General features: G+C 37.6%; 1 pseudogene across 1 annotated transcript; it reads left to right on the forward strand.

Moving 5' to 3' along the window:
* Positions 1 to 9391: 9391 nt before the first annotated feature.
* Positions 9392 to 9811, forward strand: LOC308560110 (PDZ domain-containing protein 11 pseudogene; annotated as a pseudogene). The gene has a single exon. The product of its transcript is annotated as a PDZ domain-containing protein 11 pseudogene (transcript).
* Positions 9812 to 15966: the final 6155 nt, after the last annotated feature.

A 15966-nucleotide genomic window follows, 5' to 3' on the forward strand; every position in this document is an offset into this window, starting at 1 on the left:
GCCCTCATGTGCCAGTCTAATCTAAAACCCAGTGTGTGCCAACAGTCTTTAAACCATATATGTGGGTAAAATGTCTTTTAACTATTTCTTCAGCTGGACTTTGAAGAGTCAATTTCTTTTTACTACTACTATTTTTTCCATTTTCATTTCTCAGAAGTATTATGCAGGAAACAGCACATATAAATTGCACAAATTATCTATATTATATTGAGGTGCTATTTGTATTTTTTCTTAAAAATACTCATTTTTTCAAACATTTTTAAGACCAAGTGTAATTCTGATATAACTATAAATGATCATATCTTTTCATGGTCAAGTTTGAAAGGCTTTCAACCTTCCAAGTTCTATTTCATGTCCATAAGAGATGTTAGTTTAATGAACAGCCTTTGTGGAAGTGACAATAGCTAAATTTTAAAATCTGTTAAAAATCCATTCTCCCATGGTCTAGTGCTTCATTATTTGATATAGGGAAGAAAGAGCAAGTAAGAAAAGAAAGGACAGAGTGTGAAATTTAGGCAAAAACTATGGGCTAAAGCTTGAAATTAAAATTTAAACTAAAGATTAAAAAAGGAAAACAATCTGAACCTAGAATGAGATTGTGTGTATGTGTGTGTGTGTGTGTGTGTGTGTGTGCGTGTGTGTGTGTGTTCGCTATGGCACATGAACATTCTTTGAATTAGCTCATTGGCCATGACTGCAGCAGTTCTTATGGAAAGAATGGGTGGCTTGTTAGCATGATCTCATCCATCCTCGAGGAGCAGGAGGTTGTTTATGTGCAGAGGCTATTAACAATAATAATTCTGAAGAGAGGAAGTGTTGCCCAAAGTTCAGAGTCAACAGCTTAGATTCTATTTCTGGACCCATCGGGTTGTTTTATTTTTTTGTAGGAGGTTTTACACAGGTCACATTTTCTTAGGACTACTGTTTCTGTATCTGTTTGACTGGCATACCAATTTCCACTTTATTACTTCATGGACACTTTTGTGAGTTTTAATAACTTTAGGTAGAGTAATCTGCAAAAATGCTTGAAAGTTATTGGAGAACCTCCAGAACAAAGGAGGAAGTGTTAGTTCTCTGGAGAAACATAATATCTTTTCATAGCAAGTGTTGTGTGGTCTTTCTTCCTTTTTTTCTTCTAATGGAAATGCTCAGCATTGCCAAGTATATTCTATAAACTTTCTTTCCAACATTGCCACTTAGCAGCTTCTTACCAGAAGCTATATAAGTTTCACATGACCTCATTATTAGATATGTTTTGTAACTCATACATTTTCATATTTTTTTAAATCTTCACCCAAGGATATTTTTCCATTGCTTTTCAGAGCATGGAAGACAGAGAGAGAGTGAAAGAGAGAGAGAGAGAGAGAGAGAGAGAGAGAGAGAGAGAGAGAGAGAGAGAGAGAGATCAACATGAGAAAGACATATCAATTAGTTGTCTCCCAAACCCACCCTGACGAGGGCTGGGGATTGCGCCTGCAACTGAAATACATGCCCTTGGCCAGAATCTAACCTGGAACTCTTCAGCTCCCTGGCCAACCTCTAACCACTGAGCAAAACCAGCTAAGGCTTTCATATTATTTTTCAAAGAGGAAAAATCACAATGAATTTAGGAGTCACTGGGTGACAAAAAATGGGGGACTATTTCTGGAGCAAACGTTCTCTTTTGTATTGAAAATGTACTGTGGGGACAAGTCCACTCCTCCTCATGAGATGCCCTGGACAGGTGTGTAGAAGCCCCTGGTGAAAACATTGTTTATTCGATTAAGACCAAAGAGGAGGCCTAGGTGTTTGAGATTTAACTTCAGGGAAAGTGACTGAGCAAATGGGTTTGAGAGAATCTAGAAGCCAAGTATGTATATTCACATCTGTCAATTAATAAGAAAAACTTAAATTTGCAACACACTTTATAGTTTATAATAACACACTATGTATGCATGTAGTTTCATGAAAAATGTGAGGTAGAGTGATGTGGTTTTTTCAGAGCAAAAAAACCCCCAAATTTGAAGTTGCTAACTGATCTGTCCAAGGTTGCACGTCTCGAGAGCTAGTAGGCTAACCCCATATTTTGACTCTTTAGTTAGTGATTTATGCAACACCCCTGATTCTCAACTCAGTAGCAAGGAGGGGTTCTCGTCTACATCTCGTGTTCCCTACCTGCCCATCTGCAAATTTCCACATGCAATGCTCAACCAGTTAAAAATCACTGACAGAGCTCTGGAGCCTTCACGAGGAGTGGGTTTCCCTCTAATGTGTTAGCACAGAAGATAGCTTACCAAACAGATTACGGCTTTTTTGTGGGTATTTTTCTTTCTTTTTATGTAAATTATAAAACTATAACAGGAGCATGAAATACTTATCTTCATTTTCTCAAGCAAGGGTTTTTTAATATACCCAGATACTTGTGACAATGTTCATCCCCACTCCGAGCTGAAATTTGGCTGCGGTTTTTATGCTCTGATAATAGCTCTAGCTATCCTCCAGCGCCTCTATCTAAAACTAACATTTCCCAGGCCTAATTCTCCTCGCTGCTGGTGCCCTACTTTTTCACTAATGTACGTTTTAACTGAAAACACATGACACTGGAGAGATTAAAACCTCTCTAAAGCATAACCAAAGCAACATTTCATAACTTGACTCTCCTCTGGACTATTTTCCAATGAGATTTTCCTGTGATTGCAGATGTTGAACTTTACATTGGCATCTATGTTTTGACATAAACTTGGAGAAAGAAATAAAACGGGCTCTTTTCTCATGAAAATCTTATATCGGCCCTCAAAGAAAGGAATGGAGAACTGTTTCAAGAGAGACATACCTTAATTTTGCTGCAAATCCTTTCCTGCCTCCAGCCTTCAATATCAATATGTCACGCTAAATTATTTCATTAAGCACTTCATCTCCTCTGTAGCCTGCTTGTCTTTGAGGACAAACTTAAGATCTGCCGTGTACACATCTGCAATATTTCTACTCAGAGAACACCTGCTGACTCTTAACTGGAAAGCCGTGTGCATTCTTTTCTGCTCTCCTTCATAAATATATATTGCAATTGCCACTGTTATTTAAAAAAATTATCCTTTGGTCCTTAGTGATCTACCATGCTCTACTCTCCCTTCATTTGCAAGCTGACCTTGCTCCCTCAGAAAGACAAGAAGACAACCTTAAGTGACAACTAGACAAATTTCATTTTGTTGGGAACTGCCTTTTCAATTATTTCTCTCTTCTCGATTTTTCCTTGCTGACCTGGTCCAAGCTGTTACTTTGACAGGGGTCCCTAACCTCTAAATTAAAATATGCAAATCCTTGTGCTTCCTGCACTGGGACCGGTATCGTCTATGCATTGTAATTGCCAAAGATTGTTCAGTTCCGTTTTACACCAGAAGAATACAGTTACTACTTCTGCCATTTCCTGTTATGAGAAAAATAATACCCTGCAGACTGATACAGCATAAGCAATACATTTATGCATTAGTATATTTCTATTTTAAAAATGAAAGATGATTATTTTTCATGACCCACATCCTGCGGCAAGGAAAATATGTCAAATATATCCAAATATTTTCAAGGACTGGGTGGGTATATTTTAAATGTTTCAATATTGAGGTCTAGTCTGCCTTAATTTGAAACATAACTATACTTTTAAGTCCTTAATTATTATGTAATAGATTTGAAATATGGAACGGTTACCATCAATGTGTTTTTCTTTGTATTCTTCTTCTAGTAAATTCTTGGAATTGGGATGGTTCCCTAGTCACCTAACCAGTCAGTACTGATCCAGGTTGATAAACAAGTTATGTACGAGTCACCTTACATGTACATACTGTTTACCTACATGTGCAGATACAATTTTCCCATTATTTTAAAATGTTTTGTTTCTCAACCTTGTAATAAATTAGCTTTATAAATACCCACTGTGATGACAAACGATATTTAGAAATTGCATAAGGCTTATGTCTGTGATGCCATCAAACTTGCCATATTTCTCAGAGATCCCTAAGCGATCCCTAAGTGATTCCTCCCAGGTTGTCTCAGGAAATTTAGGGTGGAAGTCCATTTGGAAACTATTGTATGGAAATCACTTATCCATAGGAGAAACAATAATAATAAATAAAACTACTGGAAATTCAAAAGGTTATTTGTTGCTTGGGGATATATTTGATATTTTCTATTTATGTTTTAATGAAACTCTGATTGTTTTAGATTGATTTAAAATGAACTTTTAATACTTAAACACTTATTGATAGAAGCAAAACATATGAAGTAATGGGAAGAAAGCCATCTTGAGTTCAAAAATTTACACAGTGTAAACCACAAGGAGAGAGAGTTGAACGCTGAAGTCAATGCTAAAAGATCAAAGACCAAGTTCTGTCCCTGTTGGTACTGACTGAGCAATATAGACATTGGGTAACTAACTTGCCTGGACCTTATTTTCCATATCAATTAAATTCTATATTCCTCGTCAGTGAACTTTAGAGCTGAGATGAGTCTGGTCAACAAGCCAATCCCATTGGTTGAAACAGGGTACCAGGATAAATTATTTGACAGTTACCATACAATCAATTATCTAGTAAGGCAGGCCTACAATTCAAGCCATTCGTTCTTTCATTTAATAAACACTGTGCTAAGAAATAACAGGGCTCAGGAAATCATTCTAAGCTCTGTAAGGATGGTGGGGGTGTAGGTGAGGAGATTGATTATTGAGTGTTACCACAATCCAAGGTCATTTGAAAGTGTGCAAGGGTCTCATCAGTGTTCTCTCAACACCTGAGTGCTGTGGCGTTACGGTCTAATCTAGTATTGATTCTAGTCTCTCGTTGGGTTGGTCTTACTCTGCCAGAGATTGTAAAGAGCCATCCCTCAATTATCTTGTCTCATAAGACAGCAAGTGGTTATTAAATTTTATAGAAAGGGAACAGAAGCAAAGGGGGCGAGTTTTGTTTTGTTTATTTTTCCAAGCAATGTTCTTAGATGTTTGAGTCTGACATGATGTGGGAGATTCCTATGTGTTTCACTCTTCTGCTGGGAGTGCATGGTTATTTGAACATGGAACAGGAAGGCAGCCAGAGCAGCACTCAGCAGGTCTAGGGCTCCTGGGGTCTGGGTGACTTGAAGACCTAAGCTCTTGCAAGTAAACTCAACATGTGCTTGGCTGAACGTGTGCGTGTGTGTGTGTGTGTGCGCATGTCTGTGTGTGTCTGTGTCTGTGTTTAATTTCTGTGACACCAGGAATTTTTAGGCCAGTTATTGGTCAGACCCTTGAACTCTGTAAAAAGTAAAAAAAAGATCAATGGCATCAAGTACAATATACAAAGGATTACAAACTCTGAATAGACATAAACTTGGGAAAATTTATGTGTTCTTTTACTAATTGAAATAGTTACAGGGGAGCAAAAGACAGTTAAATATGCTAGAAAGCAATGTTTCATGTCAGGCCAAGAGAAGCTAAGGTCCTACCAAGATACTCCCAATCTTGGGAAAACCAGCCTGTGTGTGTATGTGTCTCTGTGTGTATGTGATACAATCTAAAATGAGTTTCTAGAGACCAGTGTTCTAAATAAGATAAAGTGTGTGCATGCTAGAGTTTTAGGATTTTGCTCCCTATGTGAAGGGTCTAAGGGAAAATGATAAAATTTTATAAACTAAGGTAAAAATGTGGAAGAAAGTTTTCCAGGATCTCTTAGAGATTATTGAAAAATATCAGTTCTATAATGGAAAGGCACTGATTCTGGGCCCTCTTGTCTCACCTTTCTTACTTATTGTGAGAATATCTTAAAAATAAATTTATTATTATAAACCTCCTTTGTAACTCTAAATGTCTGAGATTATTAAATAGACTCTTTGAAAAGAAAGTAATCTTTATCTCTTCATTTCTATCTTTTCTTTTGAGTCTCTGTCTTTGAATACCTCTCTTCAACACCAACCTTAATCTTACATTTCATCTTTACAAACTAATAAAGTTCTAGTGGCATCAAGATGACAACAAAGGTCCTTTCTGACTTCAGTCCCTCTCGCAAAAAGACTAACTAACAACCATTCATAGGCAAGACACCATTGTGAAGCCCTAGAACACATGGGTGAGGCTGAAGGACTTCCCTGGGTCATAGAGACCAAGAAAGACTGCATTAGAAGGTAAGAGGCGTGACTGCACTCTGACCACATCACCACTGTAATGGCACAGCATCACCCAGAGAGGGGCTTCTTTAGCCTATGCTTTCCCCACGGGGAAAAAGGGAGCCCAGGGTGGACATCCAGCTTTCTCAGCATTGTGTGTCACTTCCTGGGAAGCTCATTTAGAACGTACCTCATAAGGATTGTGGGGAGAATGTGTTGGCCTGACTACTGGAGGTCAGATTGTGATGGAAAGAGGGACAGGGCTTGGATCCAGCAACTAGCTCTTGAATCTTGGCAGACTTAGTTTCTTCTCACAGAAACATCCAAGTAGAAATCCAACCAGCGGCTTTTCCCACCTTTAGAGCCAAGATGACAGCTCTGTCTGGATGGGAAACTTGGTGTACAGTACTTCCTGGTTTGGGACCACAAATGGCAAGTCTTGTTTGCCTTGGAACCCATTGTGACACCCTTCCACTCTAGGCAGACACACTATTCATAGACCCGCCTACTGCTGAGTGTAACCCCCAGCTCTGCTTGACAGGAAGACTTGCCAGAAGCTCAGAAGCTCTGTAGCCCCGCAGCAGTGAGTGGGCGGTGCTACCTGTCTGCAGAGCCAGGACAGTGACCAACTCTGGCCAGGTAACTCAGCACATACTTCTGCCTGATTTAAGGCCCCGCACACTGAGCCTTGCTGGCCTTGAAGCCTGAGCTTCCACGCCATCAAGGCAGGGAGGCTAATTCATAGCATGGCCCATTACTGAGAGCCACTCTCAGTCTTGTCCAACCAGGAAACCTGGACAGAGTACCCAGGACATTGTGTGGCCCAGCAGCACTTGAGCGGAGAGTCTGGTCAACAGCTCTGCTCTTCTGCACACCTTAGTTGGCAGGCTCATCTGGCCATGGAATTTGATATGCAATTCTGTTTGGGATCCCATAAAACAAGTCTTGTTGCCTTACAGCCTGTTCTGCTGCCCTACCTGGTCAGGGAAGTTAATTCATAGCCCCCCAAACTGCTGAGTTTAACCCCTGTACCCACCCAATTAGGAAGCCTACCTGGAGCACTTGGGAAGCTGTGTTGAGAATAGCACTTGAGCAGAGAGCTTAGCCAGTGGCTCTTCCCTTCTACAATATTAAACCAATGATCCATCTGGCCAGGGAGCTTAATACACAGTTTTTCCTGATTCATGACCTTCACCAATGAGCCAGCCAGGGAGCTTCTTTTCTTAGAAATAGGAGCCTTCTAGATGGGGAAGCTAATTTATAGCCCTGCCTACTAGTGAGTGCAGCTCCTATCCCTGCCTGACCAGGAGACTTGGCCAGAGCACCCAGGAAGCTTCATGGTTCAGCAGTATTTGAGCAGAGAGCCTGGCTAGTAATTCTGCCTATCTGTAAAGTCTGGTCAGCGGCCCCATCTGGCAAGGGAGCTTGGTGTGCAGTTCTGTCTGATTTTGTACCCAGTCAATAGACCTTGCCAGTGTTAGAACCTGTTCTGTGACCCCACCCAGGCAAGGAAACTAATTTGTAGCCCTACCTACTGCTGAATACAGCACTCAGACCTGTCCTACCAGGAAACCTAACCGGAGCATGCAGAAAGCTAAATAGAACATCCTACACACACACTTACACTGGCAGGTAAGCAGAGTCAAGCCGGTGGTCATGCCTATCTGCAGAGCAAAGTCAGTTGGCTTATCTGGCCAAACAACTCAGTACACAGATCTGCCTGTTTCAGGTCCCCAAACAGCTACCCACACTAGACATAGGGACTGTACGACTACCCCACCTGGGCATTGAAGCTAATACATAGCACCACCCAACTAGGAAACCTGACAAGAGAATCCTCATAAAGTATTTTAGTGAACTTCAAGAACACAGAGATGAATAGACGAAATTAAGAAAACAATGCATGAACAAAATGAGAAATTCAACAAAGAAACAGAAATCATCAAAGACAAACAGAAATCCTAGAGCTAAAAAATACAATGACTGAACTGAAGAAATCAGCAAAGAGTTTCAGCAGCATACTTGACCAATCTGATGAGAGAACCAGTGAATCAGAAGATAGGTCATGAAAATTTATCCACTCAGAGAAACAAAAAGAAAAAAAAGAATGAAAAAAAGGAAAAGAACCCATGTGGAACTAGTAGTATACCATAAAAGGAAACAATATATGTATTATGGAAATCCCAGAATAAGAAGAGAAAGAAAAAAGGACAGGAAATATATTTAAAGTAATAGTTGCAAATAAATAAATAAAGCGACAGTTGCAGAAAACTTTCCAAGTGGCGAGAATAATAAACATCCAGATTCATTAGCCCTAAAGAATTCCTAGTAAGTTAAACTCAAAAAGGGCTACACCAAGACACAGTATTAATTAAACTGTCAAAACTCAAAGACAAAGTATTTTGAAAGTAGCAACAAGCAACATGTCAAGTACCGGGGAATGCTGCCCTTCAGAAAGAAAGAGAGATAAAGACTTTTTAGAACAAACAAAAGCTGAAGGAGTTTATTGCCACTAGACTTGCTTTTCAAAAAATGATAAAACCCTTCAAGTAAAAATAAAAGATTGCTAATTAACATTATAGAATCATAGCTATAAGTATAAAATTCACTGGTCCGAGTAAATATATAGTCAGGGTTAGAACCTCTAATATTGTAATAGAGGAATGCAATTCACTTAAAGCTCTAGTTTAAAAGTTACAAAGATATTAAAAATCACCATAATTACAATAATTTATTTTTGGATACACAACATAAAACAAATATTTAAATTGTAAGATCAATATCCTAAACCATGAGTGGAGTGGAACTAATTAAAGTTTGGAAATTCTGTCAAAGCTAAGTTATTATCAGCTTAAAACAGGTGTTACAAATAAGATATATTTTATGTAAGCAACATTGTAACCACAAAGGAAAAACGTATACTAATTACACACAGAGATTATGCTGAAGGAGTCAAAGCATACTGTTACAAAATGTCATCATATCACAAAAGAAGACAGGAAGACAAAAAAGAGCAATGGATCTATAAAGCAGAAGTCAATCAATAAAATGATCATTGTAAGATCTTACTTATCAATAATTATGTTAAATGTAAATGGATTTAACTATTCAATCAAAAGATGTAGATGTCTGAATGAATTTTAAAAAATTAAAAAGATCCAATGATCTGCTGCCTGCAATACTCACTCGAGCTTTAAGGCACACATAGCAATTCCGCTTCTGAGGCTGAGTTGTTGGTGAGCAGAACCTCAGCTGGCCACCGACTGCTGGTGGGTCCTTGCCAGAGATGAACAACAAGGTTCCTTACGATGACGACCTAGTGGTCTACCTGCCTGCCTATGAGAATCCCCTCGCATGGATTTCTCCTCATGAGAGGGTATACCACCCAGAGTATAACATGAGTTGACCTCGTTTTGCCTCAAATTGTCACACTGAAGAAGCCCCCTGGAGCTCAGTTAAGGTTTAACATCCTACAAGAAAAGACCTCCCAGCGAGGCACCTTCATCTACAAAGTGATTCCTGACTCTGCTGCACATTGAGAAGGACTTCAGGAAGGGTACCAAGTCCTAGCTGTTGATGATGTGGATTTCCAAGATATTGAGCATAGCAAAGTTGTTGGATCATAAAGATAGCCTATGAAATCAGCATGCAAGTTCACTTCTTTCCTTACAATTATCATGGCCAAAAAGAGAGGACTGTGCACTAGAAAGTTGCAACCCACAGCCCTCCACATGGAATCTTCTAGGACAAGCTGGCCAAGCTTCAGGGAAGCCACTTGGGAAACTCTACTCTCAGTCCCACCCTAGCATAGTGGAGTGGGGAAGGTAGGGAGACAGTAAGCCCTGCACCGAGCCAACTGCATTACCCAAAATTTACTGTATTTTTATTTCCCTGGTTTTCTAGGTGAGTTTCATTTCCTGACAGGAGAAAGCTGATGTGATGCTGTCTAGGTATAGCTTAGCCTGTGGAGAGGCCCGCTTAAAAAGGCAACTGAGGTTTATGGAATACCATATGATAGGCAATTACATGTGTGTCATATCTTTTTCATTTGAGTATCAATTAGAAAAAAGAATCTTGGAGATTTTCCATCTAATCTGCCTGGCTATCTCATCCTGCTTTTATAGTACCAGTCTCTTAAACTTCAGAGACATCATCAGTGGACCTTATTTTTTCTCCCCTTCCTCCTCTTATTCTCTCCTCCAAAATGTAAAACACTATACTGAAGAAGAAAAAAAGATACAGAGACTGCGAGTGAAGGGATGGAAAAAAGTTACGTTAAGCAAAGGGTACCAAAGGAAAGCTGAGGTAGCTATACCTACATTTGACAAAATAGACTTTAAGCTAAAAATGTCAAAAGGGACAAAGAAATTTAGTATATAATGATAAAGTGGTTAATTTATCAAGAAGATATAACAATTTTAAATATTTATGCACCCATCATTGAAACACCTAAACTTTTAAATCAAATACTAACAGAAATAAAAGGAGAAACAAACAGCAACACAGTAACAGGTATGGACTTTAGTATCCCATTCTCAACATTGGAAAAATCATCCAAAAAGAGAATCAATAAAGAAACAGTGTATTCAAACAAAACTATAGGGCAAATTGAACTAACAGATATATAATGAACATTCTATTCAACAAAAGCAGAATACACTTCTCAACAACACAGAATATACCTCTCAAGGGCACATGAAACATTCTCGAGCACAGATCATAAGTTAGGCCATAAAACAAGTCTCAGTAAACTTAAGAATGTTGAAATCATTCCAAGTATCTTTTCTACCACAATCAGAAATCAATTACAGAAGGAAAACTGAAAAACTCACAGACACATAGAAATAAACATCGTACTCCTGAGTAACCAATGGATCAAAGAAGAACTTATAAAAGAAATAAAAAAGTATCTTAAGACAAATGAAAATGAAAATACAATATACTAAAACTTATGGGATGCAGGAAAAGCAGCACTAAGAGGGAAGGTTATAGCTATAAATGCACACATTTAGAAAATAGAAAAATCTCTAACTTTACACCTAAAGGCACTATAAAAAGAACAAACTAAGCCCAAAGTTAGGAGAAGAAAGGAAACATGATTAGAGCAGAAATAAATGAAATAGAGAAAACAACGGGAAAAATTAATGAAACTAAGAACTGCTTCTTTAAAAGGCAAAAAAAATGAAAAACCTTTAGATAGACTAACCAAGAAAAAAGTGGACCCAAATTAATAAAATTACAAATGAAAGGGAAGACATTATCAATCATACCAAAGAAATATAAAGGATCATAAAAGAAACTGAGCACAACTATATACCAACAAATTGAACAAGTTGGATAAAATGAATAAATTCAATGAAACTTTCAAACTACTAGGTCTGAAACAGGAAGAAACAGAGAATCTAAACAGACCAATAACAAGTAAGGAAGCCTGAAATTTAGCATGAACTTTCTGGTGATAGTCTTTCTGTGAGTGAGGTGCTGTGGTTGTAAGCACAGGCTTTTGCGGAAAGAGCGTTCACCCTAAGCAGGGAGAAAAGGCCTGCGATCTGAGCATTGACAGTTTGGAGGTACATTGTTCCTACTGTAATAATATTAGGATGGTTGGCTTTGGGTAATGTCATTCTAAAAATAATTTACCTGTAGGATATATGTGTGTAGTAGGAATTTATGCGTGCTAATATTTTACCCTAAAAAAGGGGGCAATTAATAGACCTCCAAAAATGCAATTAGTATTATACTTGTCAAAAGAGGTTATATTATTTGACCAAAAGGCTAAGCTGGCAAAATTAAGAGACCTCAACATGCAGGGGCTTTTACGAAGTCAGAGTTTATTTCTCCCTGACATACTGGCTGGAGAAGTGCTTTTGTATTGAAGGGTCTCCCACAGTGGAAAGGGGAAAGGGGAAGGTTCCAAGCCTTTTAGGAGGCATCCTCCCTGTGCTCAACTCTGGCCAGAATCTACTCATGAGGCACTGCAAGCTGTAAGAGAAGCTAGGATACAGATTTCCGATCTGGATGGCTATGCAATCAGGTGAAACTAAGACACTTGTATATTAAGAAAGGGAAAACAGAACCTGATAGACAACCAGCACTTTCTGCCACTTAGCATTCAATTGATTTTTATTGAATAAATGAATGTCATTATGTGACATTTGTTTAAGACCCAGAACCGTAATACAGGGTGAATTCCCAATTAAAGCCAGATAGTTTATCTAAGATAGCATTATATAGTTTTAAGAAATATTTGCATTAAGAACCATTAATAGGAGAATGTCCCTCACACATGTTCTTTTTCCCGTTAACAATAACTAATGTATTTTGTTTTTTCTGCACGACTATTTAGTGGGGTACTGTAAAATATTTCTGTAGTTAAGGAGGAAACAAAATAAGCACATAAAAGTGTATTTGAAGTTGGCAAGAGAATTCCATATGCATACCTATTCGGAGACATGGTGAGGAAAATAACCAATATTCTATTAGCTGTTATTAACCATGGAGAGTCTCCTTAACTTTTTTTTTAATCTTTCCAGGCCAATTGCTTTGTTCACACTGAGACCATTTGGCACATGCGTATCATGCCAGCTGAAGGGGAATGTCAGCCCCAGACCCCATGTCACATCTTTGTCTGTAATTCATAACATCTAGCAAGGCTGTGGTTGCTTAATTAATTTAGGGCAATAGTACTAGTAATCAAACAACATGCACAATGCATTTTAAGAAAAGTAGCAGTAAGTGACATGGTCTCCTCCACCAAACCCTGGTTAAATTAGCGATGTTCGTTGTCTAGGTCGTTAGCCAGCCTGAATTGAAATTCAGTTCACTCTATCTCAGTCATTACCTCCACATTATGCACCACTCTGCCAAGGGCTTTCAAATACCCTTATTTATATGCGGCCTTTGGGCTTCCCAACACTATTATAAAAGCAAGCTGACCTAGAGATGCTTATGTTTTCTCCAAGGGGCTGAAATGTCTGCCTATATAGGCAATGTTAAGGGCAACGATTTATTTAATTTCTGAAGTGGAAAGCTAACCAAATTGCATATAAGATATTGATATCAATATTCAAACAAAGAATATCTTAGAAAGTAATAAAGGTAAAGACAGAGCCTATAAAAATTGATCAAATTTTAATCAAAAAGTATCCTATGTAATTTTAATTAACTTATTTTTCTAAAGCTATATTAAAGTTAAATCATTTATAGATGCTGTTTGAGTGTTTTAGCAACATTATTAGTTTCTTGTGTTTCATTTTCTCTATTCACATGCTGAATCCACCCCTTTGAAGTAATTAGCATAATCACCAACATTATAAGATCATTTTCCTCACTCCAAATAAATGACCATCAAACTGGTGCCTACTCTCTATATTCAGAAATGCTTAAATAGTTCATTATTACCCAAATGACTATGGGGAAATGCTGTGCATAAGATGAAAGGAATAATGACTCATACCCCCCACAATGAAGATAAAACTCTCCCACATAAGAATTAATTCACTGTAAAATATCTGAGTATCAGGAAGATAATTGAAAGGACTAAAAATAAAATTGAATGCAATAGGTAATCTAAAGGTCATGAGACTTGTCACTAAACAATTAGAAGATTTTTTAATTTTGATAGGTTTTATAAATATTACTGTAGATTATATTCTGAATATAGATTACTTTTAAATGGAGTTTTCTTGTATCTAAATGTATATCTAATGAAAATATTTTATATGCTATAAGCTTTCGCCTATCATATCACATTACATTGATTAAAAAAAAGCAAAGGTCATGAGACTTACCACAAACATTCAAAGATTTTTTTAATTTTGGTAAGGTTATGTTTTCTGAATGACTATAGCTTCTGCTCTGAAATCAGAATAACTTTTAAATGGTGCTTTATCTATCTAAATGTACATCTAACGAAAACATTTTTTATGTTACATGTTTTACATTTCTTATCACACTAAATCTAAAAGGAATATGGAACACTTTGATAGTACCCATTTAACTATCCAACAATAACAGGTTCTGTTGGTAATAGGTTTTATTTATTTTGAAATCTGAACTTAAATTATCTGAAACAAATGAGGACCAATGAGGAAGGTATTATTCATAAATGTATAAGCAAATTTGTTTACAGGGAGACATGTTGATTTGCATAGCATCTCACACGGATTCATAATTCTGGTTAATAACAGAAGTTAGATTTCATAACACTGACATCAGAACCTAGATCTAAGCAAAACTGTGAAGGAAAGTGTTTACTCGTAGCATTTCTTTTTCATGTGCATCTAGTTTTTCTCAAACATCATCTGAGTCTGTGTTGGTCCCTGGCATCCTGGTACCCAGGACTCGTGCCCACTGGCATGCATCCATCAAGCTGTAAGCCCGATATGGTTGGCATCCATATCAGAGGTCAGTGCCTATGCCAGACAGGTGATAAAATACTTTGAAAATCACCCTGGGTGCACATTCTCTCAAACAAGTCTCTCCTTTCATTGGAGATTTTTCTAACAGGATTCAGTGCCAGGGTTATCTATTTCTGTCTTGAGTATCTGCTCCACTTTAAATTCTTACAGTCCAAGAGAATCTTATAAAAAATCAGGGTCCCATTTCACTTGGACAATGTAAATTTCTGAGGTGAATTCTTAACCTACCTTTAATGTCTGCAGTGGTTGTCTGTTAGGGACTGTTGTTCACCCTAGGTATCAAGTTGTGCAGTGAACATCTTCAGATGTTGTCATGTACCTTCAAGTCATTGTAGAATGTAAGGTTATTGTGAGAGTTTTCCAGAAGATGGCTTTGACGAGTCTTGAAAAATGGAGGTTTTTTCCAAATTTGCAGCAATGGCCAATAAATATAATTTATCTCTAATTTCCAAAAGGTCAATATATATATCAAAAGGTGATTAATATCATTTGTCTTTAAAGAAATACAGGATCAGAATATGATACTACTAAACATCCACAAAAATGAGTAACCTTCAAAGAATTTAGAGCAAGTCATACTCTCACACTCTGATGGTGGGAGTACACTTTGATGCAGTTACTTTTGACAAGTGCCTGGCAGTATCCCATACATCTGGACACATATACATACAGTAATGTCAGTTGTATATCTGGACTGTAACAGACACATAAAAATTTTTATAGTTCATTTTCCATAAAAACAAAACACTGGAAATAAAAACAATGCCCATCTATCATAGAATGGATAAAGAAAAATTGTGATTACAGACAATGAAAGGCTATATATCAAGGAAAAACGACTATTGCTATACACAGAAAGGATAAATATTGAGCAAAATACCAGTCATAAAAGAGTGAATACTATATTATTCCACTGATATGAAATTAAAGAACAGATCGTCTTAATCTATGATTACCTTTGAAGATGAATGACTGAGGGAAGCTCTTGATCTAACTGATAGATGTTTGCTATTAAAAGTTGACTGGCTGCCTACTATGATCGCTCATAAGGTAGCACTAAAATGCTATGGTTAACAAAAGATGTCCACACCACAAAGGATGATTCATCTCTCAGAGACTGATTCACTTTACCCAGGCACATGAGAGTCAGAGATGCCTTCTCATCAGTTTAAATTAGTAAATATAGCTGTTTCATAGACAATCCTGGTGTCAATGTGACTGACACATTTACTCCATAAAAAAAAACAACACCATGGAAAGCAATGTTATACAAATGCAAGAACAATAAATGTTGACTAACAAATGTCCTTTTACTGCACAAGGCACAGGACCTTTACCATGCTTAGTATGAAGGTCAAGTCTGTTCACTCAAGAGGTATTTAGTTACATTGAATGACACGGGTTGAAGTTTGCTATTCCAACACCAAACTTTCTATCAAGC

The sequence above is a fragment of the Miniopterus schreibersii genome (genome assembly GCF_964146895.1).
Source record: "Miniopterus schreibersii genome assembly, chromosome: 8".
In the NCBI taxonomy this organism is placed as follows: Eukaryota; Metazoa; Chordata; class Mammalia; order Chiroptera; family Miniopteridae; genus Miniopterus; species Miniopterus schreibersii.